Below are 13,236 nucleotides of genomic sequence, written 5' to 3' on the forward strand. Positions count from 1 at the left end.
AAATGGGAATGGATAGTCATGGTCAGTGCCTTCACTCTACGACCTGAGTACTCTTTTCGGTTGAGGGCATCTGCCACCACATTGGCCTTGCCGGGATGGTAGCGGATTTCGCACTCGTAATCACTGAGTAGCTCAACCCATCGTCGTTGCCTCATGTTTAGCTCCTTCTGGTAGAAGATATGCTGCAAGCTTTTATGGTCAGTGAAGATAGTGCACTTGGTTCCATAGAGATAATGTCTCCATATCTTTAACGCAAAGACCACTGCTCCCAACTCTAAATCGTGAGTTGTGTAATTGACCTCGTGTGTTTTCAACTGTCTCGAGGCGTAGACGATGACCTTTCCTCACTGCATGAGCACACAGCCTAGGCCCTGATTGGACGCATCACAATAGACCACGAAGTCTTCCGTCCCTTCGGGTAGAGACAAGATTGGTGCGCTGCACAGGGCCTGCTTCAATGTTTGAAATGCAGTGTCTTGTTGGACTCCCCAACTAAAGGTTACACCTTTTTGTGTTAGGGTAGTTAGAGGCTTAGCGATTCTAGAGAAGTTTTGGATGAACCTGCGATAATAGCCCGCGAGACCCAAGAATTGTCGGATTTCTGTGGGTGTCTTTGGTGCAGACCAATTCTCTATCGCTTTGATCTTGGAAGGGTCCACGTGTATGCCTTCTTTGCTAATCACGTGCCCAAGGAAATTTACCTTCCTGATCCAGAACTCGCACTTTGAAAATTTCGTGTATAGCTTTTCCGCCCTTAATGTTTCCAACACCTGTCTCAAGTGGTGTTTATGATCACTCTCACTCCGCGAATAGACAAGTATGTCATCGATGAACACGATCACGAACTTGTCTAGGAAAGGGTGGCACACCCGATTTATCAGGTCCATGAATACTGCCAGTGCGTTAGTCAGACCAAAGGGCATTACTACAAACTCGTAGTGTCCATAGCGAGTTCGAAATGCTTTCTTGGGCACATCACTCTCGTGAACTCGCAGCTGATGGTACCCTGATCTTAGATCTATCTTTGAAAAGTAACTGGCTCCTTGCAGCTGATCGAAAAGGTCGTCGATTCTGGGTAAAGGATAGCGGTTCTTGATTGTCAGCTTGTTCAGTTCTCGGTAGTCAATGCACATCCGAAAAGATCCATCTTTCTTTTTCACAAATAAAATCGGAGCTCCCCAGGGTGAGGAACTCGGTCTTATGAATCCCTTGCTGATCAGCTCATTGAGCTGGCTGGATAATTCTTGCATCTCTGTTGGCGCTAAACGGTAGGGAGACTTAGCTATAGGAGTAGCTCCGGGGATTAAGTCGATACGAAACTCGACTTGACGTTCGGGAGGAATTCCTGGGAGGTCTTCAGGGAAGACATCAGGGAATTTGCAGACTTCGGGAAGACTCTCGAGGTCTTTAACTTTTTGCGTCTCATCAACGACGTGAGCTAGAAACACATGTCATTCCTTCCGCAGGTACTTCTGAGCTTTGATGCACGAGATGATACGAAGGTTCGAGCTAAGCTTATCTCCGTAAATCATGAGGGCTTCACCAAAGGGAAGATTGAGACGGATAGCTTTCTCGAAACAAAGAATATCAGCACGGTTGGAGCTCAACCAGTCCATGCCAATGATGACATCAAAGCTCTTGATGGACACCGGCATAAGATCGATGGAAAAGGAGTGAGTGTCTAGGGTAAGAGTACAGCCTATGAATATGTTGTTAGCGCTCTCTTTCTTTCCGTTAGCCATTTCGACGGTGAACGTTTCGGTTAAGGGTTGGGATTGACATTTGATTAGATGTTTGAATGCATGACTAACAAAACTCCTCTCCGCACCAGAACTGAAAAGAATGCATGCATAAGAGTTGTCAAGGAGGAACGTACCCGTAACAACGGTAGGATCAGCGACCGCTTCATTCTAGCCCATCGCCAAAACTCTCCCTGTATTGCCACCAGTCGTTGCCTTGGGGCAGTTTCTCCTGAAATGCCCAACCTTTCCACATCCATAACAAGCTTGACCAACACCTGCTCCCGTAGTCTGGTTGGTGGGTTGGGCTGGCACCTTGCAGTATCGAGCTGTGTGACCCTTCTTCCCACAGCTGTTGCAACTCAACTCACGGCAGGGTCCATGATGATGGAAGTTACACTTGTTGCACAAAGGTAGTTTCCCAGCATAAACACCGGTAGGAGTTTGGGTGGTTGGAACAGTAGCTGGAGCAGCAGCAGAAGTAGTAACAGCATGAACTGCCACTGTTTGTTGTTGCTTGGAGGGCTCCTGCGAAGACTGACCCTTGCGTTTGTTCCATGATTTCTTCTTCTTCCCACCACTTTCCTTCTGTGGCTCAGAAACAGCTGCCACTTCGTCTAGATCAACCCCATTATCGATCAGAATTTGTGCCAGATCCTTGGCGCTCTCAAATGTAGTCGGTCTAGCAGCCAAGACATTTCCCTTGGTGGGTTGTGTCAGCCCCCAGATGTACCTCTCGATTTTTTTGCTTTCCGGGGTGACCATTCCCGGACAGAGAAGTGACAGATCACAGAATCAAGCAGTGTAAGCAGCAATGTCAGAACCCTTCATCTTCAAGTTCCAAAGTTCGTGCTCCAACTTTTACAGCTCGCCCCTCGGGCAGTATTCAGCCAGCATGAGTTCCTTCAGTCTTTCCCAACCCATGGCATTAGCCAATGGTAGGGTTAGGGTTTTGACTCGACCATTCCACCAGGTCAAAGCTCTGTCAGTAAAGGTGCAGGCAGCAAACTTCACCTTGTTTGCTTCGGAACAGGCGCAAATTTCGAAGATGGATTCGATCTTCTCGAGCCACCGAGTTAGAGCGATGACACCTCCATTTCCGTCGAAAGACTTGGGTTTTGCAGTCATGAAGTCCTTGTAGGAACACTCCTTTTGATGTCCCTGACTTCCATCTTGTCTCTGTGGGTCGGTTCCACCTCCAGCCCCACCAGCATTCACTTGTGCCATTGCTGCAGTCACGGCGGCTGTGACTGCTGCCTGAAACATGACGGGGTCGAACTGTGGGGGTGGTGGTGGTGGCGGAGTGTTGTCGTTTCTTCTGATGGGTCTTGGTCGAGGAGGCATCTTTTTCTAGAAACAATCAGGAAGAAGAGGATGGTAAGTCCTCAAGATATATGAAACAAAATATATCTCATCCTGATAAACAAGTGTTCTACGAAGCGATAAGCAAGAAAGGTTACTAATGTAACTAAGTTATCGCTACGAAATAGATAGGTAGTAACACTAAGAATGAATCTCCTCACTGAATTTGGCTCTAGCGAAATACTCCTATAGTATTTTATGTGAGATGATTTTGGTAATTTTTAGGTCTGCTGTAACACCACCATCACTCCCAAGCACATGTTGGTCATGTTTTGACTGAATATAGTTGATCAGGCTATATTCACCCGAAACATGATTACATAACTGCCCAGGCTTGACCGCAGTGTCCCAACATCCAAATACTTTTTGTGTTGTTCCACTAATGACACGAATTATGTTAGGTATGCATGCTCGTATACTTTTATAAAAATACTTATATTTTTGAAATTATACTTTTAGTGTAGAGCACTTAAGCCCCTTTAGTGTTTATAGTTGTATACCATGTAAGGTTCGGTATACTAGTTCGCTATAAACAAGGGCTCTGATACCAATCTGTCACACCCCGAAACCGTGATGGCGGAATCGTTCTGGGGCGGAGGACGTCATGTATAGCATCACAACCAATGTAAAATAGCAACCATAGCAACGCAACCATCACAGTGTATACATATATGAAGATGTTTACATCAATTTGAAACTTGTTTGAATTACATCAGAGAGTATATATAAAATATAAACATAAGAATCTTATTGCTCCAGCTTCTCAAAAATCCAGCATGTACATGTCTACTGATTTCTTGAGAATACAAGCAGTTTGAAAAATATCAGCATAAAGCTGGTGAGTTCATAAGCGGTAGTTTGTAATGAAAACTTGTTGATGAGCTCGTAAAAAGTATTTTGTATAGCGTGAAGAAAATCCGATATTTTCTTTAAGTGAAAAATGTAGCGTTATCCGTTCCAAATAAACCATGAATGTTCGTTAATGAAAACTGTAGTGATATGTGAAAATACTACTTCATGTGACTAGCTAAGGCTAATCATGAAGTAAAAGTATATTGCATATGAAATCCTTGCATAAACGATTTTGGTTGAAAACCCTGGCTTCAGCCTTTATACGTAGTGTGTTAGTTCTATTTAGTATAAATAAAATTGTTGAAGGGTGACAGGTTGTAAACTAAAGGGTGAATTATACATAATGTTAGTCGTATAACCATGCTTGATATGACTAGAGACCTTTCCAACGTTCTTCAGGCGTCGTGCTAAATGACATTTGTCACCCTAGGCATGCCTGCCTAACTGTAGCTAGCAGTTTGGGTGTGGGATTGTCAGTCCCGAAAAGATCTATTCACAAATCTCACGCTCTCCCTCCAGGAGACTCTGGTTATACTATGATAGGATTTATCCCTGTACACCTAAGGGTACAGTAGTGAAGTAGCGCCTCACAGTATCGTATAATCTAGTTTACATGTAGTGTAGTAGCGTTCTACCGTACTGAAAATCCGAATGTATACCGTTTGTAGTGATAATTATAGTTATGAAAACGCGATAAAGTAGTGATGCAAACTGTAAACTATTTATGTCTTAGTTCATACGTTTAGAAGTGAAAGTTTCTATACTTGTTATGTTTAGAAAATCCCAAACTATACCGATTATAGTTTGCATGTAAAACGTAGTGAATAGCGAGTCCGGTAAACCATACAAGTTTAGTGAAAACGTCCCTTATGCTCAACACGATACAAAAGGGTTAAAGTATGAGAATTTCATGAGTTTTGAAAACATTTATGTTTAGCTTGTATTCTCCCCCTGAAAACATTAAAAATACGGAAAATGTAGGGATATGAACTCACCTTGAGCGAGTGGTTTGATTGAAGGATCGATACGGAAAGATGGGTGTTCAAGTGAAGCTTTGAACACGATTCGATCCTAATCAACAAGTAATGACACAAAAAGGAGTCAAATGATGGTATTTCACCACTAGATGTGATGAAGAACCACTCTAAGAACTTGGGGCTACTTGCACTAAGTGTTAGGACCTTAAAGGTGTGTACGGCCATGGGTGTGCGGCCCAATGGGTGTGCGGCCGTACACTCATGATGGAAGGTGCCTTTGAGGTGTTTTCAAGGTCCATACTTGCATCTATGAAGTGTCCTAGGCCCATACTTGGTTGTAGTACAAGTTTAGGGTCTTAGAAATGGGTTTGTGGTCCTATGGTGTGTGTGTATGGTCGCACAAATGTGTGTGCTGCTGCACAAGGGAGTGCGCTACCTCACACAGGAGTGTGCTGCCGTACACAGGAGTGTGTGGCTGTACACAGGAGTGTGCAACCACACACAGGAGTGTGCTGCCGCACACATGAGTGTGTGGCCGTACACATGAGTGTGCTGCCTCACACAGGAGTGTGCTGCCGCACACATGAGTGTGCTGCCGCACACAGGAGTGTGCTGCCACACACATGAGTGTGCTGCCGCACACATGAGTGTGTGGTCGCACTCCTTCAAAGAGATGAAGAACATGACGGGACTTTCATGATTCAAGCCCTAGATCAAGAGGTTCTTCATGCACAACAAGTTAAGGGATGGATTACTCACGTTTTTGAAGCCTTGGGAGGGTTTGTGGTTGAAGAAGCTTGAGAGAAATGGTGTTGTGTTCTCCCAAGGTGTTAAAGGAATGAAAGGGAAGGGGTCTACCCTTTATATAGGAGTGTGAGCGTTGTCAAAAGTGAGTGTGCTGCCAGGAGGTGTGTGTGCGGCCGTACACTCCCTCAAAAGGTGTGTATGGCCTTGTTTTGACAGTATACGACTTGCTGACTCATTCCTAGACTCAACCTTTGTCATGCTCAAGCTTAGAATCACTTAAACAAACCCTTGAATAGTACTAGAAATTGACAAAACCAGTTGAATATTGATTGAATTGATTAATTGTACAAGATTGAAGTTCCGGGTTGTCACAATCCTCTCTAGTTTTCTTTATAAGAACACTTGGGTATTTGGTGGTTTAATAAGATCTTCTTCTTAAGACTAGTTTGGTATTAATTCTTAATGTCTTAATAAGTGCTTGATACAAGTGCAGACTAGCATCTTGAAGTGATTTACTCTTGCTTGGTGGATAAATTATAGAGAGCTTCTACTTTGGATTCGTTGTCATCTTCATCAACTTTGTAACTTCCCGAGAGGAATCAAAGTCTTCAAAGGTTGTAGTTATTTTTCCTTCTATGGTTGTTTTAATCTTTCCATGCTTTTCAAAATGATCCTTGGAGGGTTAGAATGGTTTTAAGTTTATTCATTTTAAAATCCTTATGTTGCTAAACTTGTAGTTTATTATAGACTTTTTTTTTTGAATAAAACTCATCAATTCATATTAGAGCCATTTTGCAAGCTTGGTTAAATTATTAGATTATTTGGTATAATCTTTGTTTTTGGAAAACATAAATGGTTTTTGTTTATAAGAAAATATCATACATATTTTCTATGACAACATTAAAATGTTTATAATTGTTATTTTTATGAGTAAAAGTTTACATGCAACTTTTTACTCATTTAAGTTGTTTTAGAAAAACAAAGTGTTTATTTTATATATTTTTGTGACAACCCGAAATTTCTATTATGTACAACCATTCACTTCAATAGAAGTCAAAACTGTTTCTGCTAACTTTTAAGCTTTTTGGAGTCAGTTTGAGTGTTCTAAAGCCTAGTACTGTAAGAGATAACTGGAGAGAGGATACTCTAGGGTTTATTGTGCATCAATAAAGTCTCAAAACTCCTAGAGTTTGGAGTTTACGGCCCCAAACATGGAGTTTACGGCCGTAAACTCTAAGGGGTATAAATACGACACTTAGTCATTTTATACACTTTTTTACCATTGTAAGTGTTGCTTGCCTTAATTAGTTGATATCCTTCATCATCTAGTGATCTTACATGATTTCATCCATGAAATCTCTTCATTTTGATATATCTTCAAGTGTTCTTCATTTCACCAAGAACACCAAGAACACACACTAGTGTTCTTGGACTTTAAACACCCTTACAAGCTTCTATATTGTAAGTACTCTTACCTTAGCTTGTTATAGGCTTGATACACTTGTTAAACAACTAGAAAACAACAAGAAACATAAGATCATAAGAGTTTACGGCCAAGGCAATCTCCTTGGACCGTAAACTCTAATGAAACGACAATTGTAAGCCCTAGTCCCTTACTAAGCCTTGGATACAAGTCTAGATCACTTCCTTGTAGAGTATAGGACCTTAAACAAACAAAAGAACCAAGTGCACATGATTTTACGGCCGTAAACTCATGAGGAATGGTCCATGGGCCGTAAACTCTAAAAGGTAGTGCAATGGTGCCACAATTACTTCCTAAGGCTTAGACTTGAAGTAAGGATACTTCTTTATGACTTATAAGACCTCAAAATAGAAAATGGTAGAAGTTACCATGGTTTTACGGCCGTAAACCCATTGGGACCATAAACCCAAAACCGTAAACTCATGAAGAGTTTACCCTTGGACCATAAACTCAAAAGCAAAGCCCTACAACCCTTAGATGCAATCCTTAGTACTACTAGCACTTGAATCAAAGTGTTATCCATGTTTTTGGGTGTCTTTACTTGATTAATTAGTTGTTAAATGACTAATTGGATACATATATGTGTTATTATATGTTAATTTGGATCCGTGTGTGTGTTCAAGTCTTCACTTGACACCTAGCATCCTATACCATCCGTTCATCCAAACTACTCACTACAGGTGAGTTCATACCCCTTATTCAACCTTTTAAATGATTTTAAATGCTTTTATGGGGGGGGGGGAATAAAAGTTGAACTATTATAGTTATTATATCAATCACATGTGATTAATAACTACCAAACAAGTGGATTTCTTACTTTTCAAACTGTGTTATCAAGCAAACTACTTCAAACTGTTTTACAAACTCTTTTACATGTCAAATACTATTATTAAACTCTTTTACATGTCAAATACTTTTATTAAACTCTTTTACATGTCAAATACTTTTATTAAACTCTTTTAAACTTATATTCTGTTAAATGTGTATCTATATAGCTATAGTTATATAAGTAGGATTGAAAGGACTTAGGACTGATAGCTCACCTTACCTCCTGTTCCTTGTTTGGTTGTGGACTTAGGGTATTGGTTTTTTGTCCGAAGGTCATTTGAATCCTAGTTATATATTATGTATATGTATATAGATATAAAAGTTCCTTCTTTCAATTCAATGCCTTTGGGTAGCAAAGGTATACAAACATGTTCATTCATACAAATAACATTGCTAGTGAACTATAATAGGTATAGTTTAGGAAACTACTAATACTATTACTAGAACAATGAAACATACAATGAGTCAGTTCATACATGAGTTAACACATACTATTATGAGAAACAGAGAGAACATACATTCATACTAGACAGAGAGAGAACATATAATACAGCTAGTACATAGTATACAAACTTTTGAATGCGATAATCAGAATGTGACATACTACTTCTCGATATGACACTTCATTATGGTATCACTTTGTAACCAGAGTCTCCTGGAGGGAGAGCGGGCATTGTGTGTATAGATCTATACGGGACAGACACTCCCACATCCCGACTGCTAGCTACAGTCCCAGCCGAAAGGCCAAGGGGTGACAGAATGTTACCTCACTATATATGACCTGGAGGGTCATCAGTTATTCAGCCGTCGATCAGCATGGTTACATACGAGTTCACATTCAAACCTTTAATTGACCCATTTAAGAATTAAAGGCAAAACAGACTCCCCGAGGTAGTGATACTGCTGGGATAGAATACTACTTTCCCCTATTACATTTATTTTGTGATCACCTTGCATGAAGGAGGTCTTAAACTATATTTTCATACTGATAGTTTCACTGGGGAAAACTCTTACATTTACAAAAGAAACAAACATACAGACATTTGATGCCTTGATAGAAGGCTACTTTTAGTAGAAAACAGAGGGTTTTCTAGGAGATACAAACCTTTACAACCATCAACACCTGAAAGTCTCAAGGAACAGAACTCAACTCTCCGTTCCTAACTTTTATACACATATCCTAAATGAAACTACCTGATATCAAACTTAATTGAACTAGATATCTATAATAAGTCTTTATCTCATTAATGGACAGAACTACTAAGCTCCTAATACCAACTCTGTTTAGACAGCACTTTCCTATCTTAGTGTATATATAACACATAGTTTTTAGGTATATATATCTTTTAACACATATAGAACCATATCTGGCTCGCATATCGTATATCCTCAAATACATTTCTAACACATATTACCTGCAATAAACTTTCTAACAGATAATTAATACTTGTATTAAAATCATGTTCATGAAAGGGACTATGCACTCACTTGATAAAAGTGGATGCCTTCGGATTTGGGCAGAACTTCGCCTTGGTAGTTTATCTTTTCCTCTGACGTGACCTAGAATAATGATTACTAAGTCTTAGTTTAATACTCCTGCTGACTAATGATAGTATAGATTCCTTACTAATCCCATTGTCTACATCAAGATCTATCAAGTAAGGAATAATTAGGTAGGATCATATCCGAGGTAGGGTCTGTTTGGTATACATAGTATATTGTTTGGAAATCCCACTTTAAACACCTCACTAAATCCAGCGTAGACATTATCCCCGTAAGTAAATCAATCAGTATAATAACTTGGAATTACTGATAAATCTTATTTATAGGTTCATAATAATGACTTATGACTATAAATATAAGTTACACTAAAAGAAAAAGAATGTAGCTTAACTTACAGAGGTTTTAGCGAAAACCGGGAAAACTTCACGGACCGAACTCCTAAACCGAAAGCTCTATTTCTCCGGGCTCACTAGTGCACCAGAACCTTGCTACTAATCCCTAATAATAACTAGAATTGGCACTTGAGGGTTTGGGGTTGTTTTAGAGTATTTTGGGAAGAGACTTGTGAGAAATGAGGCCATTTTCGCAAGTATATATAGGTTGTTGGGGGAGCACGCCGTGCATCCTGCTGGGCGTGCCATGCTCTTGACCTTGCTGCTCTACACTCCTTCTACCACGTGTCGTTACTGGAGCTTGCCACCTTATTCTTTCTAGTAGACTGCCATGTGTCACATTTCCATGTTGCCACGTGTCATTCACTCCTTGGTCCACGTCGCCTTGTCGTCGATGGAGAGCCATCCGCCGACAGTTCCACGTGGCGCCCTCTCGTGGTGCCACATCACCAACATAGGTGGTTTCCCTTAGATCTCCGGACGGACATAACTTTCACATGTGAGATCCGTTTTCAACGTTCTTTATATCCCTGGAATCCTCTCAACAAGCTCTAAAACTTTCATTAAGGTCTCAACATCTAACTCCTGCTCTAATAAAAATTCATATTTAGACCAGTTTAAGGTGTTAAAGTCCATGCTAAATTCATAACTTATTCATACGAACTTCGTTCTCGACTGGCTCATATTTACGAGATATTCAATTCTCATTTAGATTGTTTCGGCTAACAATCAACCAATTAGTTTTTCGATTTCCGTGACTACACTGTTGCGCTGAAACTTCAAAAAATCATAACTTCCTCTTACAAAGTAAAATTTGGACGTTCTCTATATGCACACTCTCAGTTTAATGAATATTATGACTTTTTTTTAAGATTACTTAGGTGAAAAACCAATTTATCAAAAATTCACTTTTTACGATATGTAGAGTCGTGTTAGTTTAATCGCGAAACTTCGAAGAGGCATAACTTGTTCATATGAAGTCGAATTTGAGTGTTATTTTATCTAGGAAATCCTTGTCACATATACTAGAACTTTTGTTAAGTTATTTTTAATGCTTATTTTATCTTAATTGACTAGCCCGAATCTACGGGTGTTACAGACTGTTTTTGAATAAAACCCAACAATTATGTCATTTTGGTCCTTTTTAGTCTATTTCTTTAGAGTTCTTGGAGTTTGTAGAACAACAGAAAATTATTCTGAGATTTTATAACTTCTGTACTTGTTGGTTTGCATAGAAAAATTTATGCATACTTCTGTTTTAAACCATGCGTGTGGTTTGATCCCAAATGTAGTTAGGGCTTATGATCTTGACTTATTGGATAGAAGAAATGGATAAATTTGGAAACTTTATCCTTGCAGAGTGTAAATTGATCTCGATTTGAGATTTAGAGCTCTATACTTAAGGGTTAAGAGCTTAATGGAATAAGTTGTGATGGACCTTTACCACGTCGCGGTGGGGTGTAGGTCACAACGCAGGTCGCGAGATCTAGTTGTGACTGTTTTTTCTTTTAATAACCGTGGTGTGACCAAGGAGCTGGTCGTGACATGGTGGACGGTGATGGTTGACCGTTGACTTTTGACCAGTTTAACTTTTTTTACACTTGAGGGTTTTATGTTTTATACTGAGGTGTGACCTCTATTTGTTGTAGGCAGTTCAGGTAGCTGACTCGTCGTGATTTTGAGTATTATCTTTTTAGATTTTGATCAAGTGGATCTTCTCACTATAATGTATAGGACACTAAGTATTACAGAATGCTAGATTATCATTGTGACTTTTGCATGAAAGACTATTGGGGGACTATAACAATTGTATGAAAGATTTTGAGGGACCATAACATGAAAGACGGTAGGGGGACTTTAGCAACATAAGTGCTTGTGAAACTATGGGTGAACCATAATATTCACATGGATTGAAATATACCCCTAGGTCGAGGCCCGTTGTTTTTTGATGTATGTGGTACCTTAGGGAACTCACTAAGCTTTGTTCTTATGGTTTTAAGTATAAATTGTTTCGGATTGTTCTAGTGAAAAGGGAAAGGGTGTGGAATTATCTTATGACATCCATTGGAGTTTCCACATTTTATGACTTTATGTTTATTACTCTGATAATTGATTTTTTGGATTTGAACTCATATGTTAGTCTATCTTTTATTTGGTATGAAAATTGAGTTGGTTTTAATTATTATTTAAAAAGAAAACTATTTCTTGTAATTTGGGACGTTATATCAAGTCTATTATGATATCACTTTCCATAACTGTTGGAATAGGTGTCCAAGGTCATAACTAAATTGGTCAAAGTCAAAACTAAATTGGTATAACTTTATGGAATAATAGTAAAGTCCTTTTTGGGTTTCTTTCATAACCAGAAATAGCTAAGAATGATATTAGGATAAAAATAAGATTATTTCTTAATTTAGTATCGAGTTCTATGATTATCATCAAGATTATGGAATGGTTTCCATAATTGGCTTCTCCAAGCACACCATAATGTGATGATGCTGCTAAGCAAGAATTGATTGTTATATGATTCGATCTATCATGGGTTGTGCTTCACTAGCAATTACATTTTGGGAATATACACTTGAAATAGTAGACCATATTTTAAACCTTGAAACAAACTAACTAGGTTTTGAAGACACCTCATGAAATATGGATATGGAAAGTTCCCTCACATTTAGATCTAGTGTTGTGAGGTGTTTCGTTATACGAGACACCAATAACCAACTTGAATCGAGAGTTGAGAAGTGTCACATTGTCACGTATTCAGTAAAAACTTTTGATATTTGTTTTAAAGAACCATGATAATGTGGTGCTTATATCTTAAAAGGAATGTTCCATAAGAAAAAGAACATATACATATCAATAAGTCAGTGAGAGTCATATTAACCTTGATGCATGTAGGAACCCATTTTTATACGAACGGTGAATGCGGAAGTAAGATATCTCGAGATTAATCGTGTTTTTGTAAGGAACACGAAGAACATATTATGAGTTCATGGAGGAAGATTAAGAATAAAGAGAGATAATAATAATAATATTGATGAAGAACATGGTGGGAGAGAAACTCTCCCTGGGTCGGAGAACCCACCACTTTTCTCTCTCTCTGTAGATTACATTGTGAGAAAAGTAATCACTAACTAAGAAAAGTGAGCTAGCTAAAATAAGAAATGACCAACTCTCCCTTTATAGAGGAGGGAGAGTATTTACACCATAAATACAATAAAGGGAAAATACAACCTAACTATCGCTCATTATTTGTAGAGCATTTCCATGCTCCAACATTCTCTCCCTAAATGCTTACAAATTATGAGAGATCCAATAAGTGATACAAGGCTTTAATACAGTAATTCGAC

The sequence above is a fragment of the Lactuca virosa genome, chromosome 4, assembly GCF_052849685.1.
Source record: "Lactuca virosa cultivar CGN04683 chromosome 4, Lactuca_virosa_CGN04683_v6, whole genome shotgun sequence".
In the NCBI taxonomy this organism is placed as follows: Eukaryota; Viridiplantae; Streptophyta; class Magnoliopsida; order Asterales; family Asteraceae; genus Lactuca; species Lactuca virosa.